At 45.3% G+C, this 16,864-nt stretch overlaps 1 long non-coding RNA gene across 2 annotated transcripts; it reads left to right on the forward strand.

Annotated features, from left to right (window-relative positions):
* Positions 1 to 4,003: 4,003 nt before the first annotated feature.
* On the forward strand, positions 4,004 to 11,780 carry LOC311426444. Of its 2 annotated transcripts, none has more exons than XR_014686761.1 (2): positions 4,004 to 4,140; positions 9,847 to 11,780. It is a non-coding gene; the product is annotated as an uncharacterized lncRNA (long non-coding RNA). The 2 variants fall into 2 exon arrangements; XR_014686762.1 differs by lacking the exon at positions 9,847 to 11,780 and adding an exon at positions 5,577 to 6,714.
* Positions 11,781 to 16,864: the final 5,084 nt, after the last annotated feature.

A 16,864-nucleotide genomic window follows, 5' to 3' on the forward strand; every position in this document is an offset into this window, starting at 1 on the left:
AGATGAAGGAATGGCAGGCAAAGAAGGCTGCCTGTGTTGTGGCCTGAATCCTAGCAGGGACAGGCTTTGATAAGATGTTTTAAGTGTGACCAAGGATTCCCAGGGGATGCAATGTATGATTACATTGTACCAAGAAAAGACTGCCTGGGGAAATGAGGCCTGTAAGTCTCTCTTTGCTGTTCCTTGTGTGATAGCAACATCGCGGTTCCCCCTGCATTCTCTACAGCTATAGGTAACCATACAGCTTGCCTCTCACGGCAGGGTGTGAGTGCTACCCAGCATCTGGGAGAATTTGCCTTGTGCTACCAAGGACTTGATGGGAAACTGCTCAAGACTTGAGATCCCCACCCAGGGCAGATCTCTGGTGGTACGGTGGAGGGAAGATCTTACGGTCCACCCTACCATATAACTGGGGAGGCACTTGTGCGCTTGTTCGTTTAGCTATACCCTTCACCCTGGCATTTGAAAGAGAAACATCACAAATACCCAGAAGAAGTTAAAGAAGCTTAGGAGTATCATTCGATGACAGAGTATACGTAGATTCTATTGGGGTGCCTAGAGGAGTTTCCGATGAACAGAAAGCCAGGAATCAAATTGCTGCAGGGTTTGAGTCACTGTTCTGGTGGGTAACGATCGATAAGAATGTGGATTGGATTAATTATATTTATTCTAATCAGCGGAGAGTCATAAATTATACAAGGGATGCGATGAGAGGAATTGCCGAACAACTAGATGGCACCAGCAAAATGGCTTGGGAAAACAGAACATCATTAGGTATGATGCTCGCGGAGGAAGGAGGTGGGGTGTGTGTGTGTGATACTGAGCAACCATTGTTGCACTCTTACACCCAGCAATACTGCCCCAGATGGCTCAGTAACTAGAGCATTGCAAGGGCTTACCACCCTTGCCAGTGAATTGGCAGAAAAAGTAGGCATATTTACATCCTTGATCGTAGTTGTAGGAGTTTTGACAGCCATTGGTTGCTGCATTATCCCCCGTGTAAGAGGACTAGTACAGTGGTTAACTGAAACCGCACTATTGAAACAAATGACCATGGAGCCACCACCTTACTCAGATAAGGTGATAATGAGGAGATGGAAAGCAAAGAAAGCGAAGGAGAAGACGAAATCTACCAAATTACACCTTAGAGAAAGGTTTTTCAAAAATCAACGGTTTATAAAGAAGAAAAGGGGGGAATTGTCATTTATAACAGTTGGGGGCTCGTCCGGGATGGCTTTGGTTCCTGAATTCTGATTTGATCTAGGAGAGGCGCCTCACCATTTGGTGGCTCCTGTTCGGGTCAGGTCGGGACTAATGGCATCTTGAACCTGAATAAAGGTAAGCAAAGAATTTGATTTTGTTACGAGCTCCCTTGCCGGCTGCAGCACTGTATTTTGCCCGTAATTCTGCGCGCGAAGATCCGAACGAAGACGATGGAGTCGTAAGCATTTAAGGCGTATACCGTTTGGTTGGGTGGGATTCGGTTGCCTGCGTGTGTAAGAGTGTGACTGAGACGGAACTTAGTTCCGAAGCGAGTGTGGAGGTCTTCTAACCGCGGCTCCAGTCTCCCGCGAGGGACTTGGCCGGTGAAGGACCGAAGCGATTCCTATAGGATTTGTGGGTGGGTGATAGGTCCTGAACCCCCTGCAAGACACTCTTACTAAGGTAACCAAGGGCTGTGGGAATTGCCATGGTAAAATTCCTAGATGGGTCAGACAGAACTGAAGACCAAGGACCAGAAGAAAGGGAGCAAATTACCAGACATACCACCAGAAAGTCCATTAGGAATAATGATTAGCGGACGCCCCTAGGTGCAGCCTGAGTGTTTTGCTCGGAGGGGACTCCGCTCTCGGCCGCTCACCGCAGGAGCAGACAAAGGCCTCCTGAAGCTGCGGACAAGCGGTATGTTTTCAGCTGCTGGAGGGATACTAACTGGAGTGTTAATAATTGTATGTCTTATTCTTAAACGTGCAGGTATTTTGTGTTGAAAGCGTTTGTGTAAGGGTTTGAAACCAAGTGGAATGAGTCACTCCACGAAGAACACAGTCAGAGGCAATACTTGTTTGGTTGGTTATCATTCTAAATTATATTCTTGTGGTATGAATGAGATGTGCTAGAGGCCTCTCTGTGTGATTGCATGATTGTGCTGTGGGAGTGAGACGCAGCGTCGCTGCGAAGCGAGTGCGGAGTTCCGATCCGCGGTTCCGTGTTCTCCGTGAGGGGAGCGGCCGGAGACGAACGAAGTGCGTGACAGACTGAAAAGAAGTGCTGTTTTATCCAAGTGTTGATTGGTGGTGCCCAATATGTGGGCCTGGCAGTGTATCTTGTGATCCTATTTTTGCTCTTAAATGCTTTGAGTGTGACAAGAAAAAAGGCGGGAGCATTATCTAAGTAACTAACAGTTTAGAAGCCTTGGTGTATTTGCTGTGGTGTTTGGTCAGTTTCCCAAGTACTGGAGAGGGGGAGGGGGCTGACTGATTATCGAAGCGGTAGAACGGAGAGAGTCATTTCTTTGGTGGTTCGGGTTTGAGCCCTGGGAATCCGGTAAGAAGGGGGAGAGCGAATTTATTTAGGCCTCAATACCTTTTTAAAGCCCCCATATTGACGGATACACAGGAGTGATCCCTTGTTTTGTATGGGCTTACTAAGAAAGTGCATGAGAAAAATCGGCATTCGGCTTGAAATTCGGTCCTGTTGAAATGTAAATTTTGTGGAAAAGGTGGTCATGTTCGTCTAGAAGACGGAAGGCTGAGTGCTTCAGCTCTTTTCCTGAAGTTCCGTGGATTTATGATTGGAACGGGGCTCCTTAATAATCTGAAATAGTAAAGTTTGTATGCGGGAAGAAGCATTTAATCCCAGAGAACTGGGACATTTGGGAAGAAGATTAGGAAAAGATAGTAAAAAGGTTTGCGTGGAAATTGAAACAAAGGGCGGCAACTAATAAGGAACAGTAATAAATAAATAAAAGGGAATGGAAAATCAAAGAAATGAGTAATATCCAAAACAAAGACGTTTTAAAGAAAGCCTCCTTGGGTGCATATTGGCACATTCGAAGGATATTGTTAGAACTTGGAGCGCAGAAAGGAAGAGGACTTCCACTAAGTATTGCAATCAGTGGTGGCCACTACATAAGCTAAATGGCCACTTTATGGATCAGTCGACTGTAACACTATCTTGCAACTAATGTTTTTGAGGAGAGAAGGAAAATAGGATGAAGTGTAGTATACTGATACGTTGTTTCAGCATCTTAGAGAGAAAAGGAGTGGAATTAATTGGCCCTTGACTGAGCCTTTGGTGTTGGCATGAGAAAAGTACAGGCTGGAGAAAGATAAAAGGAAGTGTTAAAAGAGTTGTGGACGGTGTTAAAGGTGTGGCATGTAGTATTTAACAGAGCTGTTTGAAGTTGAATGAGCAGGGAAAGAGGATGTAGGAATGTTAATAGTTCTGCCTCAACAGGAGGCTGTGATCTCAAAATCACCGGTGTGAGCCCTTTGGGGCAGAGGGACCATGATGGGTCCGAGAGAGTTGTCATGGAAACAGAAGGGCAGCTAACTCTTAAAACAACCTGAGTTTATGAGTGAGCTCAGATTGCCGATGGGACCGCTCAGGGAACTGTTGACAATTGCATTCCCCTGACCGACCCCCCACTGAGACTATAGCCACCCCGGAAATAATGAACGGTAAATACCAAAATCTGGTTAAATTGGGAATGGAGAATCAGTTCCAACAAGGTCCAAAAGAAACCCCTATGGAACTTTTGGACCAACTTTGAAATGCAATGGAAAACAAAACAAACAAACGAAACTGGAGAAAATAGGGGCTAAGTTGGAACAAGGAAAATGGACGCTGCCAGACAGGCGAGAGATACTGCCAAAAGCTTACGCGAAGCAAATATTGGGACGTTTGCATGCACAAACACATTGGGGTACAAAGGTGTTAACTGATCATTTGCTAAAACAGTTTGGTTACATGTTTTTTTTTTTTGTTTTTTTTTTTGAAATAGCAAAGCCAATTACACCACGTTGCTTACCTTATCAGAAGATAAATAAGAAAGTGTTTCGACAAGCAGCCACGGGAGGGAGAAAAACAGCTTATGGGCCTTCCGAGAGAGTACAAGTTGATTTCACTGAATTGCCCAAGGTAGGGAGGATAAAGTATCTATTGGTAATAGTAGATCATTTAACGCAATGGGTAGAAGCTTATCCCGTAGCATGAGCTACGGCACAAATGGTGGTAAAAATTCTATTAGAACACCTGATACCTAAATATGGGATAATCCAGTACATTGACTCTGCTCAGGACACACACCTTACTTCTAAAATAATAAAAGTATTCTGTCAATCATTGGGTATTCAGTGGGAATACCATACTCCGTGGCACCCACAAAGCTCAGGGAAAGTAGAAATCATTGAATTGAATTGAATCAAACAATAAAACAACAATTGGCTAAATCAATGATCGAGACACAAATGCCCTGGATGAAATGCTTACCATTGGCACTTCTAAACATAAGAACTAAACCACACAGTGAGACTGGATTATCGCCATATGAAATGTTATATGGTATGCCTTATTCTCAAGGGATGCCTCTAGGCAACAATGTAGTTGAGGGTCGTAGCATCCGGAAATATATAATTACTATTGGAAGGAGATTACAAGAGCTAAGAGAAATTGGAGTGATGGCTCAAACACCACCTTTAGGATTTGCTATTCATAAGATAGAACCAGGAGACAAGGTCTTAATAAAAACCTGGAGGGAAGAATCATTGAACCCCCGATGGGAGGGACCGTACTGTGGAGGAATGGTTAAGTAAAATAGGACATGTGGATGTTGGGCAGTTAGGAGGCAATGGGCTAGTAAAGTACCGTACTCAACTCACATGAGTCTGGCACATACGCAGCTGGCTGAGAGCCAATCAGGATCAAGGACACGATGCCCTTGAGCGATGGGGAAAGTCCCTAAGGCAGGACGGTGGCTAAAAGAAGGAGGAACTAACTGAAAAGAGTGGGAAATGTTAGCCAATCCTGAGCTTAGTTTTTGCAATATGTATGAGTTGATTATGTTCAAACTAGATAAAAGGCGACTGAGCTATCAATGAAAGTTGAAGTTCATTGTTCACTCATATTGAGTGTCTGTGTCTTCCTTCCGTCGACAACACCGTACCTTGTTTTACTTACTACTGAAACAGCTGTGAGAACAGCAGAAAGGGGTTGGACCCGCACATCCAGAATAAAAGGACCAGTAACTACCGAAACTTGGAGGGTTGAGTCCGCTCCTGGGGAACTGAAACTAAAGCTAAAGAAGAACTAATGTTCTGGCAGTGACGCTCTGCATGAATTAAGGACGCCAAATAAGGGGGACAAGCCTAAAGGGAGGAAAGGGAGAAGGCAAGACCGGGGCAGGACCCTCGACTGCGGTGTGCATGGTCTACCGAGGGAGGCAACCCCTATGGGTATTGACTGCCGAGTGAGAGGGCCTCGACCGGACTTCTCCCACGCTAAGGTTAGGTTGTCCCGAGAAAATAACATAAGAACCTTTTTTTTAAACCCATATAAAATTGTGATTTGTTTTCCAGGAGCTGGATCACGCCGACAGGCTGAACTGAATGGTAACACAAGCCCCAATCGACCCTGAAAGCGGGCCCAACCCCTTGATTGAAGGCGTCTTGCCTATTATGATCTGTGAGGAATGTTTTAACCATTCGTGTCAATGGAGAGCTTGAAGGAAAATGTATTCGTATGTTCTTTCCTTGAAGTCTCTGATACCTGGGGGTTTCAGAACAACTGCTAACTGTTCTGGCTTCTGAACGGGACACTATGCAAGCCCCTGATATCTGGCCAGGAGATTAAGGAGAAGGGAAAAGCTGAAGGACGGCTAAAAGACAAAGCTCGCAGGGAACGCTGTGCAAGCTTTTGACATGCAGCCAAGGAGTACAAAGAAGAAGGACAAGAAAAAAAAAGCCGGAGGGGAAGACTATGAGGCTTCATCATGGAAGACCTCCAGAGGGACCACCAGAGACTGATACGCATGCTCCAGTAGGAGGGTTCAGATTCCGGAACTAATTATAATAACTCTGTTGTGTTTTTTTTTTTTTTTTTTTTTTTTTTTTAGAAATAGTAATGAATATGTATTAGTCTAGGAGCATAAAAAATCAGCATCTTGATGTAACGGGTGTGCGACTAGGTGGAGCGGAGACTCCTGGCGCACCCAGCGCTGTTTGCTTACCTCTATTCTTTTAATAAATTGTAAACTTTGATTATAGTCCTCTTTTGGGACTGAGCTATTTATAACAACTTGGGGGCTCGTCCGGGATGGTTTTGGTTCCTGGATTTTAATCTAGGAGAGGCGCCCCACCATTTGGTGGCTCCTGTCCGGAACCAATGCCATTTGAACCTGAATAAAGGTAAGCAAAGATTTTGTTTTTGTTATGAGCTCCCTTGCCGGCTGCAGCATTGTTTTTGCCCGTAATTCTGCGTGCGAAGATCTGGACGAAGACGACAGAGTCGTAAGTGTTTAAGGCGTATACCGTTCAGTTGGGTGGGATTCGGTTGCCTGCGTGTGTGTAAGAGTGTGACTGAGACGGAACGTAGTTCCGAAGCGAGCGCGGAGGTCTTCTAACCGATAAGCAAATATTGGGACGTTTGCATGCACAAACACATTGGGGTACACAGGTGTTAAGTGACCATTTACTAAAACAATTTGGTTGCATTGTTGTTTTTTGTTTTTTTGTTTTTTTGTTTTTTTTTTGTTTTTGTTTTTTTTTTTAAATAGCAAAGCCAATTACACCACGTTGCTTAACTTGTCAGAAGATAAATAAGAAAGTGTTTTGACAAGCAGCCACGGGAGGGAGAAAAACAGCTTATGGGCCTTCCGAGAGAGTACAAGTTGATTTCACTGAATTGCCCAAGGTAGGGAGGATAAAGTATGTATTGGTAATAGTAGATCATTTAATGCAATGGGTAGAAGCTTATCCCGTAGCACGAGCTACGGCACAAATGGTGGCAAAAATTTTATTAGAACACCTGATACCTAGATATGGGATAATACAGTACATTGGTTCTGATCAGGGCACACACTTTACTTCTAAAATAATAAGATTATTATGTCAATCATTAGGTATTCAGTGGGAATATTCTAAGTGGTATTGGAATATTCTAAGTGGTATTCTTTATCTGCTAGATTATTTCCTCTGGTGTGGTAATCTAATTGGGTATTCAGTGGGAAAATTCTAAGGAGAATCTCCATCCTTTACTGGATGCGGGGGGGAAACCTTGTTACAAAAGATGAGGAAAAGGTGGAGGTGCTTATGCCTTCTTTGCCTCAGTCTTTAGCGGCAATACCGGTTGTTCTCTGGATACCCAGTACCCTGAGCTGGCAGAAGGGGATGGGGGGCTGAATGTGGCCCTCACTATCCACGAAGAAATGGTTGGTGACCTGGTACGGCACTTGGATGCGCGCAAGTCGATGTGGCCGGATGGGATCCACCCGAGGGTACTGAGAGAACTGGCATTGGAGCTGGCCAAGGCGCTTACCATCATTTATCAACAGTCCTGGCTATTGGGGGAGGTCCCAGTTGACTGGCGGCTAGGAAATGTGACGCCCATCTACAAGAAGGGCCGTAGGGCAGACCCGGGCAACTATAGGCCTGTCAGTTTGACCTCAGTGCCAGGGAAGCTCATGGAGCAGATTATCTTGAGAGTCATCACGCGGCACTTGCAGGGCAAGCAGGCGATCAGGCCCAGTCAGCATGGGTTTATGAAAGGCAGGTCCTGCTTGACGAGCCTGATCTCCTTCTATGACAAAGTGACGCGCTTGGTGGATGAGGGAAAGGCTGTGCATGTGGTCTACCTTGACTTCAGCAAGGCTTTTGACACCGTTTCCCACAGCATTCTCCTCGAGAAACTGGCTGCTCTTGGCTTGGACTGGCGCACGCTTCGTTGGGTTAGAAACTGGCTGGATAGCCGGGCCCAAAGAGTCGTGGTAAATGGAGTCAAATCCAGTTGGAGGCCGGTTACTAGTGGTGTTCCCCAGGGCTCGGTGCTGGGGCCAGTCCTCTTTAATATCTTCATCGATGATCTGGATGAGGGCATTGAGTGTACCCTCAGTAAGTTCGCAGATGACACCAAGCTAGGCGCGTGTGTCGATCTGCTCGAGGGTAGGAAGGCTCTGCAGGAGGATCTGGATAGGCTGGACCGATGGGCTGAGGTCAACTGCATGAAGTTCAACAAGGCCAAGTGCCGGGTCCTGCACCTGGGGCGCAATAACCCCAAGCAGAGCTACAGGCTGGGAGAGGAATGGTTGGAAAGCTGCCAGGCGGAGAAGGACCTGGGAGTATTGGTTGATAGTCGGCTGAATATGAGCCAGCAGTGTGCTCAGGTGGCCAAGAAGGCCAACGGCATCCTGGCTTGTATAAGAAGCAGTGTGGCCAGCAGGGCTAGGGAAGTGATCGTCCCCCTGTACTCGGCTCTGGTGAGGCCACACCTCGAGTACTGTGTTCAGTTTTGGGCCCCTCGCTACAAGAAGGACATCGAGGCGCTTGAGCGAGTCCAGAGAAGGGCGACGAAGCTGGTGAGGGGTCTGGAGAACAAGTCCTACGAGGAGCGGCTGAGGGAGCTGGGCTTGTTCGGCCTGGAGAAGAGGAGGCTCAGGGGCGACCTTATCGCTCTCTATAGGTACCTCAAGGGAGGCTGTAGCGAGGTGGGGGTTGGTCTGTTCTCCCATGTGCCTGGTGACAGGACGAGGGGGAACGGGCTAAAGTTGCGCCAGGGGAGTTTTAGGTTGGATGTTAGGAAGAACTTCTTTACCGAAAGGTTTGTTAGACATTGGAACAGGCTGCCCAGGGAAGTGGTGGAGTCACCATCCCTGGAAGTCTTTAAAAGACGTTTAGATGTAGAGCTTAGGGATATGGTTTAGAGGGGACTGTTAGTGTTAGGTCAGAGGTTGGATGCGATGATCTTGAGGTCTCTTCCAACCTAGAAATTCTGTGATTCTGTGAATATCATACTCCGTGGCACCCACAAAGCTCAGGGAAAGTAGAAAGATTGAATCAAACAATAAAACAACAATTGGCTAAATCAATGATCGAGACACAAATGCCCTGGATGAAATGCTTACCATTGGCACTTCTAAACATAAGAACTAAACCACACAGTGAGACTGGATTATCGCCATATGAAATGTTATATGGTATGCCTTATTCTCAAGGGATGCCTCTAGGCAACAATGTAGTTGAGGGTCGTAGCATCCGGAAATATATAATTACTATTGGAAGGAGATTACAAGAGCTAAGAGAAATTGGAGTGATGGCTCAAACACCACCTTTAGGATTTGCTATTCATAAGATAGAACCAGGAGACAAGGTCTTAATAAAAACCTGGAGGGAAGAATCATTGAACCCCCGATGGGAGGGACCGTACCTTGTTTTACTTACTACTGAAACAGCTGTGAGAACAGCAGAAAGGGGTTGGACCCATGCATCCAGGGTAAAAGGACCAATAAATACCGAAACTTGGAGGGTTGAGTCCGCTCCTGGGGAACTGAAATTAAAGCTAAAGAAGAACTAATGTTCTGGCAATAAGGCTCTGCATAAATTAAGGATGCCAGAAGAAGGGGACGAGCCTGAAGGGAAGAAAGGGAGAAGGCAAGACCGGGGCAGGACTCTCCACTGCGGTGTGTATGGTCTACCGAGGGAGGCAACCCCTACGGGTATTGACTGCCGAGTGAGAGGGCCTCGACTGGACTTCTCCCGCACTAAAGCCAGGTTGTCCCAGGAAAAAAAAACAAACAAGCAAGCAAAGATATATGTATATAATAAATAAGATTTTTTTTTAACCTATTGTAATTAGTTTCCCAGGAGCTGGATCACCCTCAAAGGCTGAACAGTAACCCAAGCTCAAATAGATCCTGGAAGTGGGCCCAACCCCTTGATTGAAGGCGTTTCTCACATCCCCACGATACCCCCTGGACGGCGCAGAAAGATGTTATACTTCCTGGTACTATTTTTACAAGGGCAATTAAGCCATGGGAATAACTTTTTCATTCTGGGGGAGGAAGTGGCCAAGGCTTTTAACCTTAGCAATTGCTGGGTTTGTGGGGGACCAGGGGGAGCTGAAAGTTGGCCCTGGGTAGCTGGCCCGGTTGAACCTAAGCGGTGGGTTAGTAATTTGAGTGAAGTTCATAATGGTACACAATTCTGGAAAGAGGAAGAAGGCCCGTGGCAATTGCACTCGTCAGAGAAAGGTATATACTGTTTAAACAGAACAGGAACAGTAAAGGTGGGAAAAAGCGTTTGTAAATGGGCTCTATCTCCTGGGTATGAATGTACTGATCCTGAATGTGGACCTATAAACTGTACAGCAAGTAAAGGAAAATGGAATGCTAGGCATGTCCAGCTGAAAAACGGGACTTGGCTGAAATGCTCATATAAGAAAGTTTTTGGACCTGGATGTGAAGCCATGGCAAGAGCACAATCAAAGGGACAATTCGACGTTCAAATCCTGAGTTGTCAGCGTGATAACACCACTAGGGAGCAGCATGTGGTAAGAGTCTACCGCTGGAGGTGGCAAAAAGAGCATGGGACACAAGTGTTCTTTAAACATTTCTGGTCAGCTCGTAATATGACAAGTCGTGAAGGAGAACTTAGTCGTCATTGTGAGTGGGAATCTAGTGCGGGAGCTTGGAGGTGTATATATATATGAGTACTAATGGGGCAAACATTGTAACAGGACCGCTTGGTAATGGAAACACTTTGTATTTTCACGCCCCAAGGAATAAAAGAGAATGGGACGGTCCTTTTCCAAATGGGACGTGGGCTCTAAAGGGACATTATTGGGTGTGTGGCAAACAGGCCTATAAAAGGCTACCAAAGGACTGGTCAGGAATATGCTATGTGGGGTACATAAGGCCCTTGTCCTTTTTATTGTCACAAATACAAGGAAATCACTTAGGAATAAAATTATATGATGATCTGAATAGAGAAAAACGATCTATTGATGCTTCCTTAGCCGGAGGTAGTGCTCAAAAATGGAGAGAAAATGAATGGCCCCCTGAAAGAATCATACAGTATTATGGACCAGCTACCTGGAACCCGAATGAGGTAATATCTGGAGCCCGAGAACCTATTTATAATTTGAATCGAATAATTAGGTTGCAAGCTGTCCTCGAAATAATAACCAATCAAACAGCGACAGCTTTGGATCTTTTAGCTGACCAGTCCACCCAGATGAGGAATGCTATTTTTCAACATAGAATGTTGTTCTGCTATTTACTAGCAGAAGGGGGGGGTGGGGTGTGGAAAACTAAATGAAACTAAACTAAACTTCATGGCTGCCTGGTGGACCATGGGTTAAAAGGATGTTATTTTTATTTTTATGTGCTGTAATGATGTTATTATTCATACCTTGTATGATACCTTGCTTTACATTATTGATGCGCCGGATGATAAATAGTACATTTGTAATGACTTCATTAAAAAAGGAAGGGGATATGTCAATTATGCTGCTTAAGAATTGGACCTTCCGAGAACGGACTGATGAAATCCAGTTATTAATGACAAAAGTTGAAAAAGAGACACGAATTGAGGATATTAAAAAGAAGATAAGGGATTGTGAGGAATGTTTTAACAATGCGTGTCAATAGAGAGCTTGAAGGAAAATGTATTCGTATGTTCTTTCCTTGAAGTCTCTGATACCTGGGGGTTTCAGAACAAGTGCTAACAACTGCTAACTGTTCTGGCTTCTGAACGGGACACTATGCAAGCCCCTGATATCTGGCCAGGAGATTAAGGAGAAGGGAAAAGCTGAAGGACGGCTAAAAGACAAAGCTCGCAGGGAACGCTGTGCAAGCTTTTGACATGCAGCCAAGGAGTACAAAGAAGAAGGACAAGAAAAAAAAAGCCGGAGGGGAAGACTATGAGCCTTCATCATGGAAGACCCCCAGAGGGACCACCAGAGACTGATACGCATGCTCCAGTAGGAGGGTTCAGATTCCGGAACTAATTATAATAACTCCGTTGTGTTTTTTTTTTTTAGAAATAGTAATGAATATGTATTAGTCTAGGAGCATAAAAAATCAGCATCTTGATGTAACGGGTGTGCGACTAGGTGGAGCGGAGACTCCCGGCGCACCCAGTGCTGTTTGCTTTACCTCTATTCTTTTAATAAATTGTAAACTTTGATTATAATCCTTCTGATGTTTTACATCAGAAGAGTCACTGGGAGGTGCAAGCAATGTGTGATGTTGTTCTAAGAAAGCATGTCTGCGTAGGAATATATACTTTAGGGAAGCACGCATGCAGAGGATGTACTATGTGTCAAAAGGTAAATAAAAAGGTCTTCTGTAACCTATCTTGAGGGGGACGGGAGCCAGGGCTTTGACCTTTCCAAAATATACAGGTAGACTTTACTGAGTTACTTGTTTGTCCTAATTGACCACGTGACTGAATGGGTGTAAAGCTTTACTGCAAGGATAAAAGCAGGCCTTAGAGATTGAGTGGGATTTTCACAGCCCCTGGCACCCCTCCTCTTCTGGAAAGGTAGAGCGAATGAATGGTGAAATTAAGAAACAACTAACAAAACTTATGCTGGAAACTAAGGCTTCTTGGGTAAAATGCTTACCCCTTGCACTGTTAAACATATGGACGCAGTCCAGAACTGATGTAGGAATTTCTCCTTTTGAAATGCTATATGGTATGCCCTATGACTTGGAATTGCCACTTGATCACCCTCAATTCTAATTAAGACTTGGAAAGAGACTTTTTTTAACACCACGATGGGGAAGGCCCCTATGTTGTTTTGCTTACTACAGAAACAGCCGTCCGGACTGCGGAGAAAGGATGGACGCATGCCAGCCGTGTTAAAGGACCCATCTGTGACAAGAAGTGGGAGATCGCTCCAGGAAACAAAGACCTGAAGCTCACATTGCGACGAACTCGATAGGTACCGTGGGTTAAGGTAGAGGCTCTCCCCTGAAGAACACTACTGCTGCCGAGAAGAACTAAAACCTCGTAGTTGGCTGCAACCCAACTGACGAGTGAGGCAGAGGAGTGAATAAGTGGGGAAAGACATGGGCCTCAGCCATTCCTATCGGTATTTGGGGGTTCTCGCAGTGATTTCATCCTGCGTAGCAACTCAACACCACCCCCACCAACCTTTTAAATGGACTTTAAGTCGATTCGAAGATCAACAGGTTATTGCAACCCAGATAACATCGGGGGGGGGGGCCAAGCTTTACTTCTACACTATGTCAGCTGATCTCGAGGCCCCGATGCTGGGAATGTATGGGATTTTATTTCTGCCCAAGTTCTAACCTGGGAAGGGGGTACTGTAAATGCCTGAACGTGTATTATTGTGCATACCGGGGGTGTGAAACCATTGCTACAGACTGGACACTCGGGGCTGGTCGGGATAAATTCTTACAAGTGGGATATGGGCTGCAAGGTTGTAACCGACAATTGGATCCCCGTTGCAGGTGGTGAGGGCATGGTATAGGGTATACAGGAACCTTCCACGGAAATAAAGAAATTTGCAAGGTTCTATATATAAATCTAACAAACTCGGACGATACTAGCTGGGTACTAGGAAAAATGTCAGATTTTACGAACACGGAACAGATAGGGGAGGACTCATACTAATAAAGAAGGGAAAACCCGAGACTTCCAAGGTAGTCGGGCCTAATAAAGAGTTACTAGGGGAAGGTTTGGTTGTCCAGACTGTAAATATACCTGGGACTGCCCAACCTACTACAGTGTTTTCTAGTAAGTCGACAGAGTTATCCTTTCCCACACTGCTTCCAAACATTGTGAAAAAAAAAAAAAAAGGGGGTCGTACCTGAGAGTAGTATGTGGAAAGTTATAAATGCTAGTTTCCAGGTACTAAATCAAACTAATCCTGAGATAACTGAAGGGTGCTGGCTATGTGTAAGTGTTAAGCCCCCATATTATGAAGCTATAGGAGATATGGGGAGGTCTGAATATTCAAATGAGTTAAATCCTTCCAAATGCAGTTGGGGTCAGGAAATCGGGATAACTTTGACTCAAGTTACGGGAAAAGGTAGATGTATCGGCACAGTTCCAAGAGATAAAAATGATCTGTGCCATGTCACTGAAAAAATGGACCAAACACACAAATGGTTAATTCCTGCAAATAACACTAGGTGGGTATGTTCATCGTTAGGAGTCACTCCTTGCATATCTTTAAAATTGTTTAGCACATCTCATGATTTTTGTGTACAGGTGGTCATTATACCAAGGATTCTATACCACACTGAAGAGTATATGTATACCCATCACACAGTGGCTGAATACCATCTGGTAAAGAGGGAGCCTATTACGGCCGTCACCTTAGCCACTTTAATGGCTCTCAGGGCTGCAGGTGCAGGAACTGGAATTGCTTCCCTGATAAAACAAAGCCAGGAATTTACTTCTCTACGCATTGCCGTAGATGAGGGTCTGGCCCGTATAGAGCAGTCAATAACAGCTCTGGAAAAATCGGTTAGGTCATTATCCGAAGTGGTACTCCAAAACCGTAGAGGGTTGGATTTGATTTTCTTACAACAAGGAGGACTGTGTGCAGCCCTACGTGAAGAATGTTGTGTATATGCAGATCATACTGGGGTGGTAAGAGATACAATGACTAAATTGCGAGAAGGATTAGAAAAACGCAAAAGGGAAAATGAGGCTCGTCATAATTGGTATGAATCCTGGTTTAATTACTCACCTTGGCTTACTACCCTGCTATCAACCATAGCGGGGCTCTTGTTGTTACTTACATTAGCACTGACTTTTGGACCATGTATATTCAATCGAGCAATCACAGTTGTGAAAAGCCGATTAGAGGCAGCTCATCTTATGCTCGTGCGTGCTAAGTATGAATCTCTTGAGCAGGAGAAGGACGACGCAGAAACTTTGATGCTCAGCAAGCAAATATTGCAAAAATTCAATGAACAAAATACGTTAGAAAAAGAAAAAGGGGGGATTGTGATAAATTAGTGGGGGTTTGTTCATTGTCTTTGAGGAATTTGGAGAATCTGCTGGGGAGAAAAGGTTGTAAAATTTAATGGCCTTGATAAGGGAGGAAGCAGGAGGGGGTGTTGGGTGAACATCCTTGAGTTAAACCAGACTCTGTGAAATTCCTTACCACAAGACATCCTTTTTGCCGCTTCACTACCCCCACCTGAACACGAAGCAGAGGAATAACGACCTCCCCTCTCAACAATAGACTGCGCAGCCTCAGCCAGTTCAACAAGTCCTGATAAGCCGGAATTCAACTGCTATAAAACAGCAACACTGGAAAGGGAAGTTGCGTGCTGTTGCGGAGCAGAGACTCCCCAGCCGCCCAGCGCTGTTTTGCTTGTGTCTGCTTACTTGATTAATAAAATAATTTCAATAGACCAGTAAATTGTGTGGTCTAATTTATAACAGTAAATAAAACCGGAGATGCACTTGGATTAATTGCAAAGCAAAATACTAAGATGAGGACTGCTTTGTATCAAAATCGCTTAGCTTTGGATTATTTGCACAAGAAGGAGAAGTCTGTGGAAAATTTAACCTTAGTAATTGCTGTTTTATAGATTGGTGATGAAGGTGTTTCTTCCTAGTAGCTGGTAGAATGCTATGTTTTGGCTTAGGATGAGAAGAGTGCTGATAACATGCTGATGTTTTAATTGTTGCAGAGTAGTGCTTACACCAAGCCAAGGACGTTTCAGCTTCTCACTCTGTCCTGCCAGCGAGCAGGCTGGGGGTGTAGCAAGAGCTGGGAGGAGGGCCGGACTGCTCAGGGTTAGGCTGGGCATCGGACAGCGGGTGGTGAGCAATTGCATTGTGCATCACTTGTTTCATACACGTTATTATTAGTAATACTATTATCATAATGATTGTCTTTATTGTTATTATTATTATTTATCTGTCTTTATCTCAACTCACGGGCTTCGCTTTCCCGTTTCCCCGTTTCTCTCCCCATCCCAGAGAGGGAGGGGAGAGGGTGAGCGAACGGCTGTGTGGTGTTTAGCTGCCGGCCGGCTTAAACCACAACAGAAGGAAAAGCTGTAAATGAACTTGTAAAAGAAACGAAGAAAATTGCACATGCCCCAGTTCAAACTCGCTATGGAATCGATCTAGGAGGATTATCGGGGGGGGGGGGGGGGGGGGGCGCGCTTTATGGGTGTTGATTGGCTTACTAAAATTGGGATGGTTGTACTGGGGGGATATGTGGAGGATTTAAATAATTCCATGTTTTACCAGCCCAATACACTCGGTTATACAAGGAATGCAAATACCTGCGGTACCTGTTGTGGGAATAGAAACGTTGTTTTTGCAGAGTTCCGCTGTTTAGAGGGAAGGAACGTGGTACTGAGATATGCTTGCAGTGATAAGAAAGCTTAGCAGGCGACCTCGTAAAATGCAGACAACCAGACTCCTTAGGACAATTAGGTGAAAATGGCGGTGTCAAGTCAGATAAGTGAAGAAACATTACCACATCAGATAGATTGTGAACCTGGATTACCCCCTCAGTGGGGAAACGGGGGAGGGTCCTGTCATCAAAAAGCACATAAACTGTGTTTTGGAACTAGTAGGCGCGCTCTCCTGCTTGTGGGGCGCCCGCCATTGCAATCAATCGCGAGTAAATTACTACTTCACTGAGATCCTCGCCTGAGCCTAAGCTATCGGCTACGGAGTGTTTCTCGCCCTCCCTTCCAACCCAAGCCACGCTATGATTCTATGAGCGGAGCGCCTGTTCTGTGGAGCTCGTTTCCCAGCCGTGCAGGGCCCAGATTCCCTCCGCGGAGCCGCCCAGCCCGTTTTCGGGCGCCCACTTCCTCCCTCCCGGTCGGCTCCCTCCGCGCCCCGAGGGCACGCGACCTCCCTGA

The sequence above is a fragment of the Aythya ferina genome (assembly GCF_964211825.1).
Source record: "Aythya ferina genome assembly, chromosome: W".
In the NCBI taxonomy this organism is placed as follows: Eukaryota; Metazoa; Chordata; class Aves; order Anseriformes; family Anatidae; genus Aythya; species Aythya ferina.